The 14,918-nt window shown below is 45.8% G+C and overlaps 1 protein-coding gene across 3 annotated transcripts in view; it reads right to left on the bottom strand.

The window, feature by feature from the left end:
• Positions 1-14,918, bottom strand: part of rhbdf1a (rhomboid 5 homolog 1a (Drosophila)) — a 230,213-nt gene that overhangs the window by 141,846 nt on the left and 73,449 nt on the right. For all 3 annotated transcript variants that reach the window (XM_055651194.1, XM_055651193.1, XM_055651196.1), the window contains exon 2: positions 11,011-11,095. The gene's annotated coding sequence lies outside the window, so the exon portion shown is untranslated. The remainder of the gene's footprint in view (positions 1-11,010; positions 11,096-14,918) is intronic.

The raw sequence follows: 14,918 nt of genomic DNA on the forward strand, positions 1-14,918 counted from the left end.
ACTCCGTACAGACAACACCCATAGTCAGGATCGAACCTGGATCTCATGCTGCAAGGCAGCAACTACACCGCTTCCTGCCCAAGTTTTGAATTGTTAGCTCTGATTTCCAACAATGGGTTGAAACTGGAACATTTTGGTCTGCCGTCTGCTCCAGCGTATTACAATCTTTGAAATCTCAGCTTTGATGGCAGTTCTGTGCATTTAAAAAAAAAAAATTCTGGCAGACAATGACAATTCCACTTCACTCAAACTGTCATAAGTCGTTTCCAACTGAGTAATAAAACAATCATAAAATCCTCGAGAGCTACAAGGTGCCATTTCAAATGGAAAAAGTACAGAAGCTGCCTTGGGTGTGACTCGATAGTGAAGGGTCAGAAAACAACTTAATCAAACTCAACAAGTTGGAACATGCAGAGTCTTGTTTTTAAAAGAATGAACATCTTCAGCTATTTTTTTTTTTTAAACATAGAGATTAAGACCGAGCAGATCTGGCGAGGACTGCTTGATTAAAGTCACTGGCCAAGTGAAATCATCTTTGAAGCCAAGTGCACTGAGATTGGCACAAAGGACTTGGACAAGCCAGACAAAAACAGAATATTTTCCTTCAAAAGACTTTCGTCTTTTGAAGGAAAATATACTGTTTTCGCCTGCCTTGTCCAATTAATTCTATGGAAAGCATTGAAATGGCAAACTGTATCTGCATGATATTATAGTATTTCTAATTCCCCAAATTGTGTCATATGGTGATAAATTATTACATAAGTCAAGGGTCCTCATGCCACAATTTTGAACACTGACCAAGAGGAATTGTTGGACCAAGGTGGTGGAGCAGTAGAGTTGTTGCCTTAAGGGCCTGTCCCACGAGCATGCGACTGCATGCGGCAAGCGCGACCTAACGTGGTCGCTTGTGCCCGCGGGGCCAGTCCCACTTCGATTGCCGGAGCTGTATGGAGTTGTGCGGAGCTGGTCCTGACATCGCGCGGGGCTTCGAAAAACTGACACTGTCCAACAATTCCGCGCGGCAACGGCCTACCGGCCGGCCAGCTTTACATCACACGCGGACTTCGTTCGAACTTCACGTCAACTCGTACGGGATCACCCAACCTCTGCGCGGCCCCCGCTTTCCTGGTTTGGTCGCGCTTGCCACATGCAGTCGCATGCTCGTGGGACAGGTCCTTAACAGCGCCAGAGACACGGGTTCGATGCTGACTACGGGTGCTGTCTGTACAGAGTTTGTACGTTCTCCCCGTGACTGCGTGGGTTCTTCCCGGGTGCCCCAGTTTCCTCCCACCAACGTACAGGTTTGTAGGTCAATCTGGCTTTGGTAAAAATTGTAAATTGTCCCTAGTGTGGAGGATAGCACGAGTGAACGGGGACCGCTGGCTGGCGCGGACTCGGTGAGACGAAGGGCCCCGTTTCCGTACCGAGTCTCCAAAATAATCTAAATTCGTTGGCACACTCAAGGACACAAAGTGCTGGAGTAACTCAGGAGATCGGGCAGCAGCACTGGAGAACATGGGTGGGTGACCTTTCAGTCATTGGGTTGTGTTTAAAAACCAAGAACAAATGGAATTGTTCATCTGGCCATTCTGGTCGTGCAATATCTTAAGGCCGTAGCAGATGTTAGCAGCATTTTGTAACACCTTCTCAGTAGGTTTCCTTGGGGACAGCACTATACTCTCTAGAGTTTAGAAGGTTGAGGGGGAACCTCATTGAAACTTACAGAATAATGAAAGGCATGGAGCGGATGCGGAGAAGATGTTTCCACTGGGTGGGAGAATCCAGGACCACAGGTCATAGCCTCAGAATTAAAGGGTGCTCTTTTACCATATAACCATATAACAATTACAACATGGAAAACAAGCCATCTCAGCCCTTCAAGTCCGTGCCGAACACGTATTCTCCCCTAGACCCATCTACCTGCACTCAGACCATAACCCTCCATTCCTTAACCCTCAAACCTGCCTCCACCACTTCCACTGGAAGCTCATTCCACACAGCGACCACTCTCCGAGTAAAGAAGTTCCCCCTCATGTTACCCCTAAACTTCTGTCCCTTAATTCTCAAGTCATGTCCTCTTGTTTGAATCGTCCCTACTCTCAATGGGAAAAGCTTGTCCACGTCAACTTTGTCTATCACTCTCATCATTTTAAAGACCTCTATCAAGTCCCCCCTTTTAGAAAGGAGGCAAGGAGGAACTCCTTTATCATGCATCTGTCCACTGTGGATGGCTTGTTTGTTATCATGTATAGTCTTTCCACTGACTGGTTAGCACGCAACAAAAGCTTTTCACCATATCTCGGTATATGTGACAATGAGCTATTGCTGGCATAATCGAGCTATATGTTGACATCCAAAAGTGCCTGCTCGTCCTGGGTTGAGTTCCTTGTTTGCTCCCTGTCCAAGTGTCTCTCCAAGTTGTTTCCATCTGATGAGGCTTGGTCTCAAGTAATGTATTCTGGCAAAGATTACACCTGAACCAACTGAAACCTCATATGTAACGGCCCTGGCTTCGAGGATGTCTAGGAAGGAACTGCAAGTGCTGGTTTAAACCAAAGATAGACACAAAATCCAGGAGTATCTCAACAGGACACGCAGCATCTCTGGAGAGAAGGAATGGGTGAAGTTTTGGGTCGAGACCCTTCTTGAGACATCGAAGAAACCTGACTGGTAATCGGGAGATAAGCATAAACTGTTGGAGTAACTCAACGGGTCAGGCAGCATCTTTGGAGGAAAGGAATAGGTGATGTTTTGGGTCAAGTCTCGTCAGACTGAGAGTAAGGGGTGAGACTGAGTAGATAGAGAAGGTGCATAGTACAAGTGAATGAAAGTTACTCAGATAGAAATGATGATCAAATTAAGTTGGAGCCCACAATGGTCTATTGTTGGCTGTGGAGTAGGTGAAAAAAATGTTCTACAGACTGAAATTCAACAGAACAACAGTGAAACTAGTACGGCAACTGGGGTGGGGGAGGGATGGAGAGAGAGGGGATGAAAGAACTACTTGAAGTTAGAGAAGTCAATGTCCAGACTGCTGGGCTGTAGGCTACCCAAGCGAAATATGAGATGCTGTTCCTCCAAATTGCGTTTGGCCTCACTCTGACAATGGAGGTGGCCCAGGACAAAAAAGTCAATATGTGAACGAGAAAGGGAGTTAAAAGATTTGGCAACTGGGAGATCGCAAAGGTCAAGGCAGATCGAGTGAGGTAATTGGGACTTTAGGAATCAGCAACGGGACCATGATCTTGAGTGACGTTCATGAGATTTCTTTGTACACAGAATGAGTTCCTAATCGAAGCAGATCGGATCAGTCTGAAGAAGGGTCTCAACCCAAAACGTCGCCCATTCCTTTTCACCAGAGATGCTGCCTGCCCCGCTGAGTTACACCAGCATTTTGTGTCTATCGTCGATGTAAACCAGCATCTGCAGTTCTTTCCTACACTCCTAATCGAAGCACTTGGATTTGCTGAACCTGATTTTGTTCCCATTCTGGAGCGAGGGAGGGAGGGAGTAGATAAAGCAGAGCTTGGCTGATGGCTAAGTTAGTCTATTTAAAATAGTTGGTGCCCGTGTCCTTCTGGAGTCCTGGTCACAGGTTTACCTCCCACCTCCGTTTAAGACATTCTTCTAAAACCCGCCTTATCGATCAGCTGCTTTTCATTGCGTTTGCTTTTGGTCGATTTGCAGTTGCACAATAAAGTATGTGATGCATGCAAGTTGCAGCTTGTGTTCACCTGCTCCCTGGCGCCAGCTGAGCTGTATCAGCTCCCAAGTATGTACAGCCACAATCTGACAGATTCTAGATCTTTAATAGCCCTCCATCTTGTATCTATTCTGCACAGCCATGCAATCTTCTGAGATACCTGTGCTCTTGTGTACCGTCTCTGTGTATCTACTATTCCTACACTCTTGTACTTAAATATGATTGTGCTTCTGCAATGTAAGGTTGTTTTTTTTTTAAACTGAGCTGTACACATAAGAGGAACACAACCTGTGTATATGTGGCAATAAAGTACCTTTGAAATGGTTAGAGGGTTTATCGCTTGATGTAGCGCAAATGGGTCACCTTCCAAGGAGGAAAGTAGCCGAAGCACTTTGTGTGGAATGGGACGCACATTTCCTGGGCTAAATGTTGGGGATGGTACTTTCTGCAAGCCTGCCTTGTCACTTCCAGCATCCTTCCGGGCCTACAACTGGTTCAGTGTTATCTCCTCCCCTTCATCTAACCACAACTGTGCTCCAAAATACTTTTGCAACTAAAAACCAGTTAAGACGTGTGCAGCCTTCGCTCCGAAATAGAAACATAGAAAATAGGTGCAGGAGTAGGCCATTCGGCCCTTCGAGCCAGCACCGCCATTCAATATGATCATGGCTGATCATCCAACTCAGTATCCTCTACCTGCCTTCTCTCCATACTCCCTGGTTCCTTTAGCCACAAGGGCCACATCTAACTCCCTCTTAAATATAGCCAATGAACTGGCCTCGACTACCTTCTGTGGCAGAGAATTCCAGAGATTCACCACTCTCTGTGTGAAAAATGTTTTTCTCACCTCGGTCCTAAAAGATTTCCCCCTTATCCTTAAACTGTGACCCCTTGTTCTGGACTTCCCCAACACCGGGAACAATCTTCCTGCATCTAGCCTGTCCAACCCCTTAAGAATTTTGTAAGTTTCTATAAGATCCCCCCCCTCAATCTTCTAAATTCTAGCGAGCACAAGCCGAGTCTATCCACTATCAGAAATAGACCTCAGTAAAGCACAATGTCAGAGAAGCAACAAAATGAGTGTGGATGAAGAATGGTAACAAGATGAAGCAACAAGTTGGCTGGCCTCTGGATTTCCCCTCGTTTCGGGAGCAGATGAGAAAGTGGCATAACGTAACACTGGTGCGGACAGGTGGACACGAATATTTGGAGTAACTCAGTGGGTCGGCCAGCGTCTCTGGAGAAAAGGATTTGGGGATTTTCGGGTCGAGACCCTCCTGTGTACAGGTGATCGATGGTCGGTGTGAACTCGGTGGGACGATGGGACGGTTTCCTTGCTGTAACTTTCAACCATTCGATCAAAGGATCCTCTCAAAGTTTCTCATGGGTCAAAACAAGTTTGTTTACTTGGTGCGAGGATTTTGATTGCACGGGAGATGTCATCAGTCAAACTGTAATTTTCTTCTCACAGCTATATTATCCACCATTATATATATATATAGAACTGCCAAAATCTCACGATGTGGGTCAATTGTGGGACGTAGAGGCACTGAAACCTTAATTTACATCTTTTAGTACTTGTTGTAGGAAGGAACTGAAGATGAACACAAAAATTTGGAGTAATTCAGCAGGTCAGGCAGCATCCCTGGATAGAAGGAATGGGTGACGTTTCGGGCCGAGACCCTTTGGGTCTCGGCCCGAAACGTCACCCATTCCTTCGCTCCATAGAATGCTGCCTCGCCCGCTGAATTTCTCCAGCGTTTTGTCTACCTCCGCCGAGTTACTCCAGCATTTTGTGTCACACATCCAAGTCTCTCTTCATGTACTTGTTCCTGTGGCAGAAGGTAATGGTACCCTTCACTTTCACCACCCTGGATCCTTCATTATGCACGCATACCAACGATTACATCATCTCACTCTCACACGCCTATTACGGGACCCTCAATCACGACATGCCTCGGAATATTGACTTCGATCCATGGAAAATGAAGAAGCATGGCATGGTTCTCTTGACTGCAAGGACACCTTGTTCTGTTCGAAATCCTTCCAGCTAGAAGCCAGCACTGTGTTTTATCACACTGCATAGCTGCACCTTCCCCCCCCCCCCCCCCCCCCTTCCCCCCCCCCCCCCTCCTCCCCCCCCCCCCTCTCCTCTCCCTCTCCCCCCACATACTCTTTACATGAAAACCAGTTAGCCCTTGGTATTCATGAGCAGTTCAGGATGCCAGAGGGGAATTTTTGTAAAAAAGCTTTAAAGATAACATTGAGGGAAAGATTGGAGCACTCCACTCTGACTAATGCACGAGACATTTTGTTACTAAGTGCCCAGCCTTCTGCCGGTCGCTTGTGTCTTTAATGGAGATAGACACAAAATGCTGGAGCATTTCTGGAGAAAAGGGAGAGGTGATGTTTTGGGTTGAGACACTTCATCAGCTTGAGAGTCGGGGGAGAGGGAAACTAGAGGTGTGAAAAGGTGCAAAAGAAATTAAAAGGGCGGGTGTGGGGAAGAGGGATGGAGCGAGAGAGAGAGAGAGGGGATGCATTGGGTTATTGAAATTAGAGAAATCATTCTTCATGCCGTTGGGTTGTAAGCTGTCCAAGTGGAGGGGCCGAGGTGCTGTTCCTCCAATGTGTGTTGGCCTCCGACAGTGGATGAGGCCTAGGACAGAAAGGTCAGAATGGGAAGAGGAATTGATATTTGGCAACCGGGAGATCACAGTTGCCTACAAACTCCATTTTCAAAGAAAGCTTTCATCATGGATCTCTTGGAAGATGAGACTTTAACACTGATACATAAATCGGAAAGAGTTAGAGGGATCTGGGCCAATCCGAGGCAAATGGGCCTAGCTCAGCTATAACACCTGGTTGGCATGGACAAAGGGGAATAATGCTTCATGCAAGGTAAATGCCAGTAACATCTGATTAAAAACAGTAGCTGCTCTCTAGTTGTTTGAGTTTGAGTTATTGCCACGTGTACAGAGGTAGAGTGAAAAGCTTTCGTTGTGCGCTAACCAGTCAGCAGAAAGACAATACATGATTACAATCGAGCCATCCACAGTTTACAGATACATGATGAAGGGAATAACATGAATAACGTTTAGTGCAAGATAAAGTCCAATCAAAGATAGTCCAATGAGGTCCAATGAGGTAGATTCTCGTTCAGGTGTGCTCTCTGGTTGTGGTAGGATGGTCCAGTTGCCTGATAACAACTGGGAATAAACTGCCCCTGAATCTGGAGGTGTGCATTTACACACTTCAATAGGGCAAGATACTCAGTAAAAAGATGTCCCTTCATTTAGCAGGGGAACAACAAAAAATAAATAAATGGGTAGCACAGTGGCACAGGGGTAGAGTTGCTGCCTTACAGCAGCAGAGACCCTCATTTGTTCCTGACTGTGAGTGCTGTCTGTACGGAGTTTGTACGTTCTCCCTGCGAACATGTGGGTTTTCTCCGGGTGGCTCCAGTTTCCTCCCACATCCCAAAGACATGCAGGTTTGTAGGTTAATTGGCTTCTGTAAATTATCCCCTGTGTGTAGGGTAGAATTAGTGTACGGGTGATCGCTGGTCAGCACTGACTCCATGGACACTGTATCTCCAAACTAATGTAGAAACAAGCAAATGCAGATGCTGGTTAATACACAAAAGGCCACACAGTGTTGGAGCCGCTAAGTAGGTCAGGCATATGGAATAGGAGTAGAATTAGGCCATTCGGCCCACCAAGTCTACGCCGCCATTCAATCATGGCTGATCCTAACCCCATTCTCCTGCCTTCTCCCCATAACCTCTGACACCTGTACTAATGAAGAATCTCTCTATCTCTGCCTTAAAGATATGCACTGACTTGGACTCCATGAAGAACATGGATAAGCGATGCTTTGGGTCGAGACCCTTCTTCAGAGCTCAGAATAGTCATTATCTTCGGTAAAATCTGGTAGTTGCTGCTCAGAAAGGGCATTCTGGTGCATTGCCCATCAACTTGCAGTTTGCTTCATTTGGCAGGATTATGTTGCTTACTTTTACACCACGCTGTGTTGACTGCGAGAAATCAAACCCCTGCATTTTGCCCTTTGGCCCAGAATAGAATCTTCTCAACCTGCAGTTACTGGCAGCTCTTTTTTTTTACAAAAAAAAGGCAGGCTGGCTTGAGTCAGCATTTCAACAAAGGTCTGCCAGACTGTCCAAAAGCAGATACAACCAATTATTGCCAGTGACCTTGATAGAACTGGCTAATGCAGTGCTAGCGACCACTGTAATGGCAGGCTTGCATTAATTATGAAGATAGACACACAATGCTGGAGCATCTGTGCGGGTCAGGCAGCATCTCTGGAGAAAAGAAATGGGTGACGTTTCGGGTCGAGGCCCTGCTTCAGACTGAGAGCCAGGGGAGAGGGAGACTGGAGACATGTGGAAGGGTGCAGTGTGAACACGACAGATCAAAGCTGATGATGATCAAGGAAATGTAGAGTGGTTCATTGTTAGCCGAGGGGAAGGTGAGCGTTGGATGGCACTGGGCCTGTACTCGATGGAATTTAGAAGAATGAGGGGGGACCTCATTGAAACATACAGCATAGTGAAAGGCTTGGATCGAGTGGATGTGGAGGGGATGTTTCCACTAGTGGGAGAGTCGAGGACGAGAGGTCATAGCCACAGAATTAAAGGACGTTATTTTAGGAAGGAGATGAGGAATTTTTGTCAGAGGGTGGAATTCTTTGCCACAGCAGGCTGTGGAGGCCAAGTCAGTGGACATATCTAAGGCAGAGATAGATAGATTTTTGATTAGTTCAGGTGTCAGAGGTTATGGGGAGAAGGCAGGAGTATGGGGTTAGGAGGGAGAGATAGATCAGCCATGATTGAATGGCAGAGTAGACTTGATGGGCCGAATGGCCTAATTCTACTCCTAGAACTCATGAACTACCAGGATGTCCAGGGCTTGCTTACTCATGTATTAGAATATAGAAATAATGAAAATGACGCCTAATTCTGCAACCATCACTTATGATCTTATGACCAGCAATGCCTGCTGCTTGTTACTGTAGACATTCAATGTCCCTGTTTGCATTCATCTGTAATCCGCCCCACTTGACTTTGCCATCCGAGAGGCAAGATCCGATCGGCATTTGACAGCTGAACAATTTTTGGCATATTTCCTATGGCGGGTCAGCAGACATTACGAACACCATGTTGTGAAACATGTACCATAAAATGAAAACATTGCATTCATCCTCCTCGTAAGTCTTTCACAGAAAGACAGAGGCCCCACCTGCCCCTCCAGGGCGTTTTTCCAAAGACAATCGAGTTCCTTCCAGCGTTACCGCTGCCTGCAGTGACATTTCAGCAAAGTTTATCAAAACACAGGTCTAGTCAGTGTCTCGATTTCCATTTGTGGGACCGTGTGGACAAATACGTCCACAAGAATCTGCAAGAGTTGTACAGGGACTCAGCTGGTGCCTCACAGCCCCAGAGATGCCAAGAGTCAAAAGTGTTTTATTGTCATATGTCCCAGATAGAACAATGAAATTCACAGCACCAGAGACCCAGGTTCAATATTGACCTCAGGTGCTGTCTGTGTGGTGTCTGCATGTTCTCCCTGTAACTGCATGGGTTCCTCCAACATCCCACAGACGTGTGGGTTAACTGGCCTCTAAAATTGCCCCCAGTGTGTGGGGAGTAGTATGACAGAACTAGAATGAATGGACGATCGATGTTCTGTGTCGGCTCGTTGGGCAGAAGGGACGGAATCCTTGCTATGTCTCTAAACTAACCAAAGTTTCTTATATTAACCGTATAACCATATAACAATTACAGCACGGAAACAGGCCATCTCGGCCCTACAAGTCCATGCCGAACAAATTTTTTTCCCCTTAGTCCCACCTGCCTGCACTCGTACCATAACCCTCCATTCCCTTCTCATCCATATGCCTATCCAATTTATTTTTAAATGATACCAATGAACCTGCCTCCACCACTTCCACTGGGAGCTCATTCCACACCGCCACCACTCTCTGCGTAAAGAAGTTCCCCCTCATATTACCCCTAAACTTCTGTCCCTTAATTCTGAAGTCATGTCCTCTTGTTTGAATCTTCCCTATTCTCAAAGGGAAAAGCTTGTCCACATCAACTCTGTCTATCCCTCTCATCATTTAAAGACCTCTATCAGGTCCCCCCTAAACCTTCTGCGCTCCAGAGAATAAAGACCTAACTTATTCAACCTATCTCTGTAGCTTAGTTGTTGAAACCCAGGCAACATTCTAGTAAATCTCCTCTGTACTCTCTCTATTTTGTTGACATCCTTCCTATAATTTGGCGACCAAAATTGTACACCATACTCCAGATTTGGTCTCACCAATGCCTTGTACAATTTTAACATTACATCCCAGCTTCTATACTTTTCTTGGACAAAGCTTTTGCCAAAACAAAAGCTGGGATTCATCCCGATCTTGATGATCCAGATCCTAAGCCCCGCATTCACACGGTCTACTTGGCAGCTGGGAATTCAGCCCTTCTGTAGGCTTGCGAAACGCAGGTTACCAGGAGCATTCAATTCCAGGCACAGCAGGGGTGCAAACAAGCCTGTGTAGACGACATCTTCCCAAACTACACAAGATACAAAGAACTACAGATATTGGAATCTTGAGTAAAACATAAAAATACTGGAGTAACTCAGCAGGTCAGGTAGCATCTTTGGAGGGAATGCATTTAGGTCAGGTCATTACTTCAGAATCGCCTACCCATTCACTCCAGAGATGCTGAAACAAGGAACTGCAGATATTGGTTTAGTTTAGAGATACAGTGCAGAAACAGGCTCTTCGGCCCATTGTGTCCATGTTGTCCCGCGATCCCCAGACATTCACACTATCCTACACACACTAGGGACAATTTACAATTTTACCAAGTCAATTAAGCCACTAACCTGTAAGCCTTTGGAGTGTGTGGGAGGAAACCAGAGCACCCGGAGAAAACCCACGAAGGTCACAAGGAGAACATACAAACTTCGTACAAACAAGCACCCGTGGTCAGGATCCAACCTGGGTCTCTGGCGCTGTAAGGCAGCAATTCTGTCGCTGCGCCATCGTGCCGCTCCACGGCTGATCAAGATCCCGCTATAATGCTTGATAACTATCTCCACCATCTCTACAATACCACTTATTTAGTGGCATCTACAAACTCACCAACCATGCCTTGTACATTATCTTCCAAACCATTGATATATTTGACAACAGCAATGGGCCCAGCGCTGATCTGAGGCACACCTCTAAGCACAGGCCTCCAGTCTCAGAAACTCTTTTCCACCACCTGTGAGTCATACCTGTATAATTTCTCAAAGAGATTTGCTTGCGTCCAGCGAAGTCGTCCAACACAGCGTCACGTCACGTCACATCTGCATTTCAATCCTGAAAGAGAACGCAAATACAACAACATATAATTATCTTCAAGGAAGACACTGGCTCATGAAGCACAATAATGCGTTTGCAAAAAGACAACTTCATTTTCAGTTCCAAATTGGCTAAAAACTGGATAGACTTGGCTTGGACTCGCTAGAATTTAGAAGATTGAGGGGGGGATCTTATAGAAACTTACAAAATTCTTAAGGGATTGGACAGGCTAGATGCAGGAAGATTGTTCCTGATGTTGGGGAAGTCCAGAACAAGTGGTCACAGTTTAAGGATAAGGGGGAAATCATTTAGGACCGAGATGAGGAAAACATTTTTCACACAGAGAGTGGTGAATCTCTGGAATTCTCTGCCACAGAAGGTGGTTGAGGCCAGTTCATTGGCTATATTTAAGAGGGAGTTAGATGTGGCCCTTGTGGCTAAAGGGATCAGGGGGTATGGAGAGAAGGCAGGTACAGGATACCGAGTTGGATGATCAGCCATGATCATATTGAATGGCGGTGCAGGCTTGAAGGGCCGAATGGCCTACTTCTGCACCTATTTTCTATGCTTCTATGCTCCAAAGGTTTGGTGAGCAACAAATTTAGAAGGGAGCTCCCAGACACTTAATCTCACACAACTTTTTTTTTGGGTTCCAAGATGGCGCCCAACCTAGGTATTTGCGTGTTAGCCACAGAAGCCGATCAGCAATCACACATTACAATCGCTCCACACTTTTAAATCTCTACCCCCATCTATCTATACGCTGTAAATGTCTCGATTGCAATCATGTATTGTCTTTCCGCTGACTGGTTAGCACGCAACAAAAGCTTTTCACTGTACCTCGGTACACGTGACAATAAACAAAACAACCCTGCAAATTGTGCGCTGTTGTATAGCACCGTTCTATACATTCTGCGTCAGAATTACACGTCATTCTGACGGGTGCAGAAAATGTCTCGCTAGATGCACAGAGTCTCTTGCCCACAGTAGACGAATCGAGGACCAGAGAACAGGTTCAAGGTGAAGGGGAAAAGATTTGACAGGAATCTGAGGGGTAAATTTTTCCACACAAACAGTGGTGGGAGTGTGGAACAAGCTGCCAGAGGAGGTAGTTGAGGCTGGGACTACCCCGGCAGGTACAAGGATAGGACAAGTTTGGAGGGATGTGGACCCAACGGTAGGCAGGTGGGACTAGTGTCGCTGGGACACGTTGGCCGGTGTAAACAATTTGGGCCGAAGGGTCTGTTTCCACATTGTATCACTCCATGATTAATATGTCATTCGTAAAGGGATAGTTAACAGCCTTCCTTTCCCAAAATATAAGGTCACAGAGGCCAAAGATGCATCCAAACTAGTGTAGACTGATTGGGATCTTGGGATTTTTGCAGTGTAGAGTCCATCAACATAACAAACTGAAACGGTTGCATTGTGTCCATTTGCATTACATTCGATCAACAGCGCATCGGTTTATATCAAACAATCAAAGTGCTTTGTGCCTTTCCTTGCCACTGGACCCCAACTTCACAACACCATGTTTATCCCCATCCTCGGCTCCTGCGCTCATGGGCCCAGCCCATAGAAATCTCCACAGAAGCAGCAAAGGAATGAATCCAACACAAGAGTCCTTTTGTTCGGCAACTCTTAATAATTCAGAGTGGGATTGCAATTATTCATAGTTTTGCAGCCAACATTGTTGCAGTGGACTGAATGCACAAGTGACCGATTTTCCAGGATGTCATTTACTACCCAGTGCAAGCCATAGCCCATCCAAGAGTAAGCTACAAAAGGAACTGCAAGTGCAGGACTAAAACGTTGTTAAATGGGCCACTGTGGACTCCACCCTTCGAGGTCATCTGTTGCCAGCCGTGTTTTGTTCTGGCCTTCTCTACCTTTAGGTCTGAAGAAGGGGGTTCCTTTCCTCCAGAGATGCTACCTGACCCGCTGAGTTACTTCAGCATTCCGTGTTCATCTTTGGTGTAAACCATCATTTTCAGTTCCTTCCTATGAACTTAAATGTTACAATTTCTCCTTGTGCTTCTCACCAGAAACTGTCATAAAAGAGTGTAGTCTTCCACATAGCTTTTCTGTGACGTGTATTGGCCAAGGATGTGGATGTAGGGTCGGGAGAGGCAAGAGAAGCAGTTCACTCGTCACCCCACAGGGGGTGCTGTACAGGCAATGACTTCCCACACAATTGACCAGATGTGCGGCCCATCTGGACGGGGGTGGCACGGTGGCGCAGCGGTAGAGTTGCTGCCTTGCAGCATAACCTTTTACAGCATAGCATTTTGGTCAGACGTAGACCAGCTTGCCGTGCACAACGACACAAGATTGCCACAATCACCGGCTTGTTCATCAATGACAATAACACTATTGCCGAAGTTCATAAATTTGGAGATTTGCTGACAAAACCCAGCAAGAGATTGTCTTGATTAACCATAATGAAAATCTAAATCTAGATGCTCTCATCTCCTTTATTACAGAAACATAGAATAGGTGGAGTAGGCCGTTTGGCCCTTCGAGCCAGCTCTGCCATTCAATAGGATCATGGCTGATCATCCAAAATCAGTACCCCGTTCCTGCTTTCTCCCCATCTCCCTCGTCAAGGCCAAGGGTTCAAGTTTTAAAGTAGAAGACAAACAATAAATGTCAAAGTTTGTCCAACAATTATGATAAATTAATACAAGCAGCAGATTGCCGCAGTTCAAAGTCCAAATTAAATCCATATATCTATTTAGTTACCAAAAGCCAAAGGACAACTCGATACGTGGTCCACAAGCTTTTGCCTCCCCTAAACCAGCATTTCAACGTTCTATTTGTAAAGCACCCAAATGGTAACATGTCGCAACGTGATGCCACAAAGTAATACTATTTTATTGTAAGATTAAGTCCAGTCAAGTCCGATTAAAGATAGTCTAAGTGTCTCCAATGAGGCAGATAGAAACTCAGGATCACTCTTTAGTTGTTGAGAATTGCCCTTAGCTACTATCTACCTCATTGGAGACCCTCGGACTATCTTTAACTTCCCACCGTGGCTGCCTTAGAGTTACTGGAAAGTGCACTTGGACGGAACAGAAATCCTGGAACGATTTGACCGACAAACCAACCCGCTCCATCCTCATGTTGTCCAGTGGGACCGTGTCATTCAATACAATTCAGCTGCCCTCCTCAAAATAAACTCCGCAATAAATACTGGGCATTCAACACTGCATCAAGTCAGCCTCCACGTGGCCAACAATTCAGCCTCGTGAAATACATGTCAAAAATGACCACAGCAATCCAGACTTGGGGACAGCATCTTCCCAGCTGTTATCAGACAACTGAACCATCCTATCACCAGCTTGAGAGCGGTTCAGAGCTACTATCTACCTCATTGGAGGCCCTCAGACTATCTTTAATCAGACTTTACAGGATTTTATCTTGCACTAAACGTTATTCTCTTTATCTTGCACCTGTACACTGTAAATGGCTCTATTGTAATCATGTATAGTCTTTCCGCTGACTGGTTAGCATACAATAAAATATTTTCTCTGTACCTTGGTATACATGACAATAAATGAAATTATAACCCTTATCATAACAGACCATATGTTGTGTCCGTTAATCCTGATTGGCCGCTATAACTGATTAAGGTGCTATCATTGAACAAGTAGTAGAAACAAACAACTATAGTTGCTGGTTAATACACAAAGTGTTGGAGTCACTCAGCAGGTCAGGCAGCATCTCTGGAAAAAATGGTTAGATGATGTTGCCCGTTTCAGACTCTTGGTACAGAACTGGGCCAGGAATCCAGGCGAGTTGACAGCCCCGGCCTGCTGGCGGCAAAGGGAGAAGAGAGTAG

The sequence above is a fragment of the Leucoraja erinacea genome, chromosome 20 (genome assembly GCF_028641065.1).
Source record: "Leucoraja erinacea ecotype New England chromosome 20, Leri_hhj_1, whole genome shotgun sequence".
NCBI lineage: Eukaryota > Metazoa > Chordata > Chondrichthyes > Rajiformes > Rajidae > Leucoraja > Leucoraja erinaceus.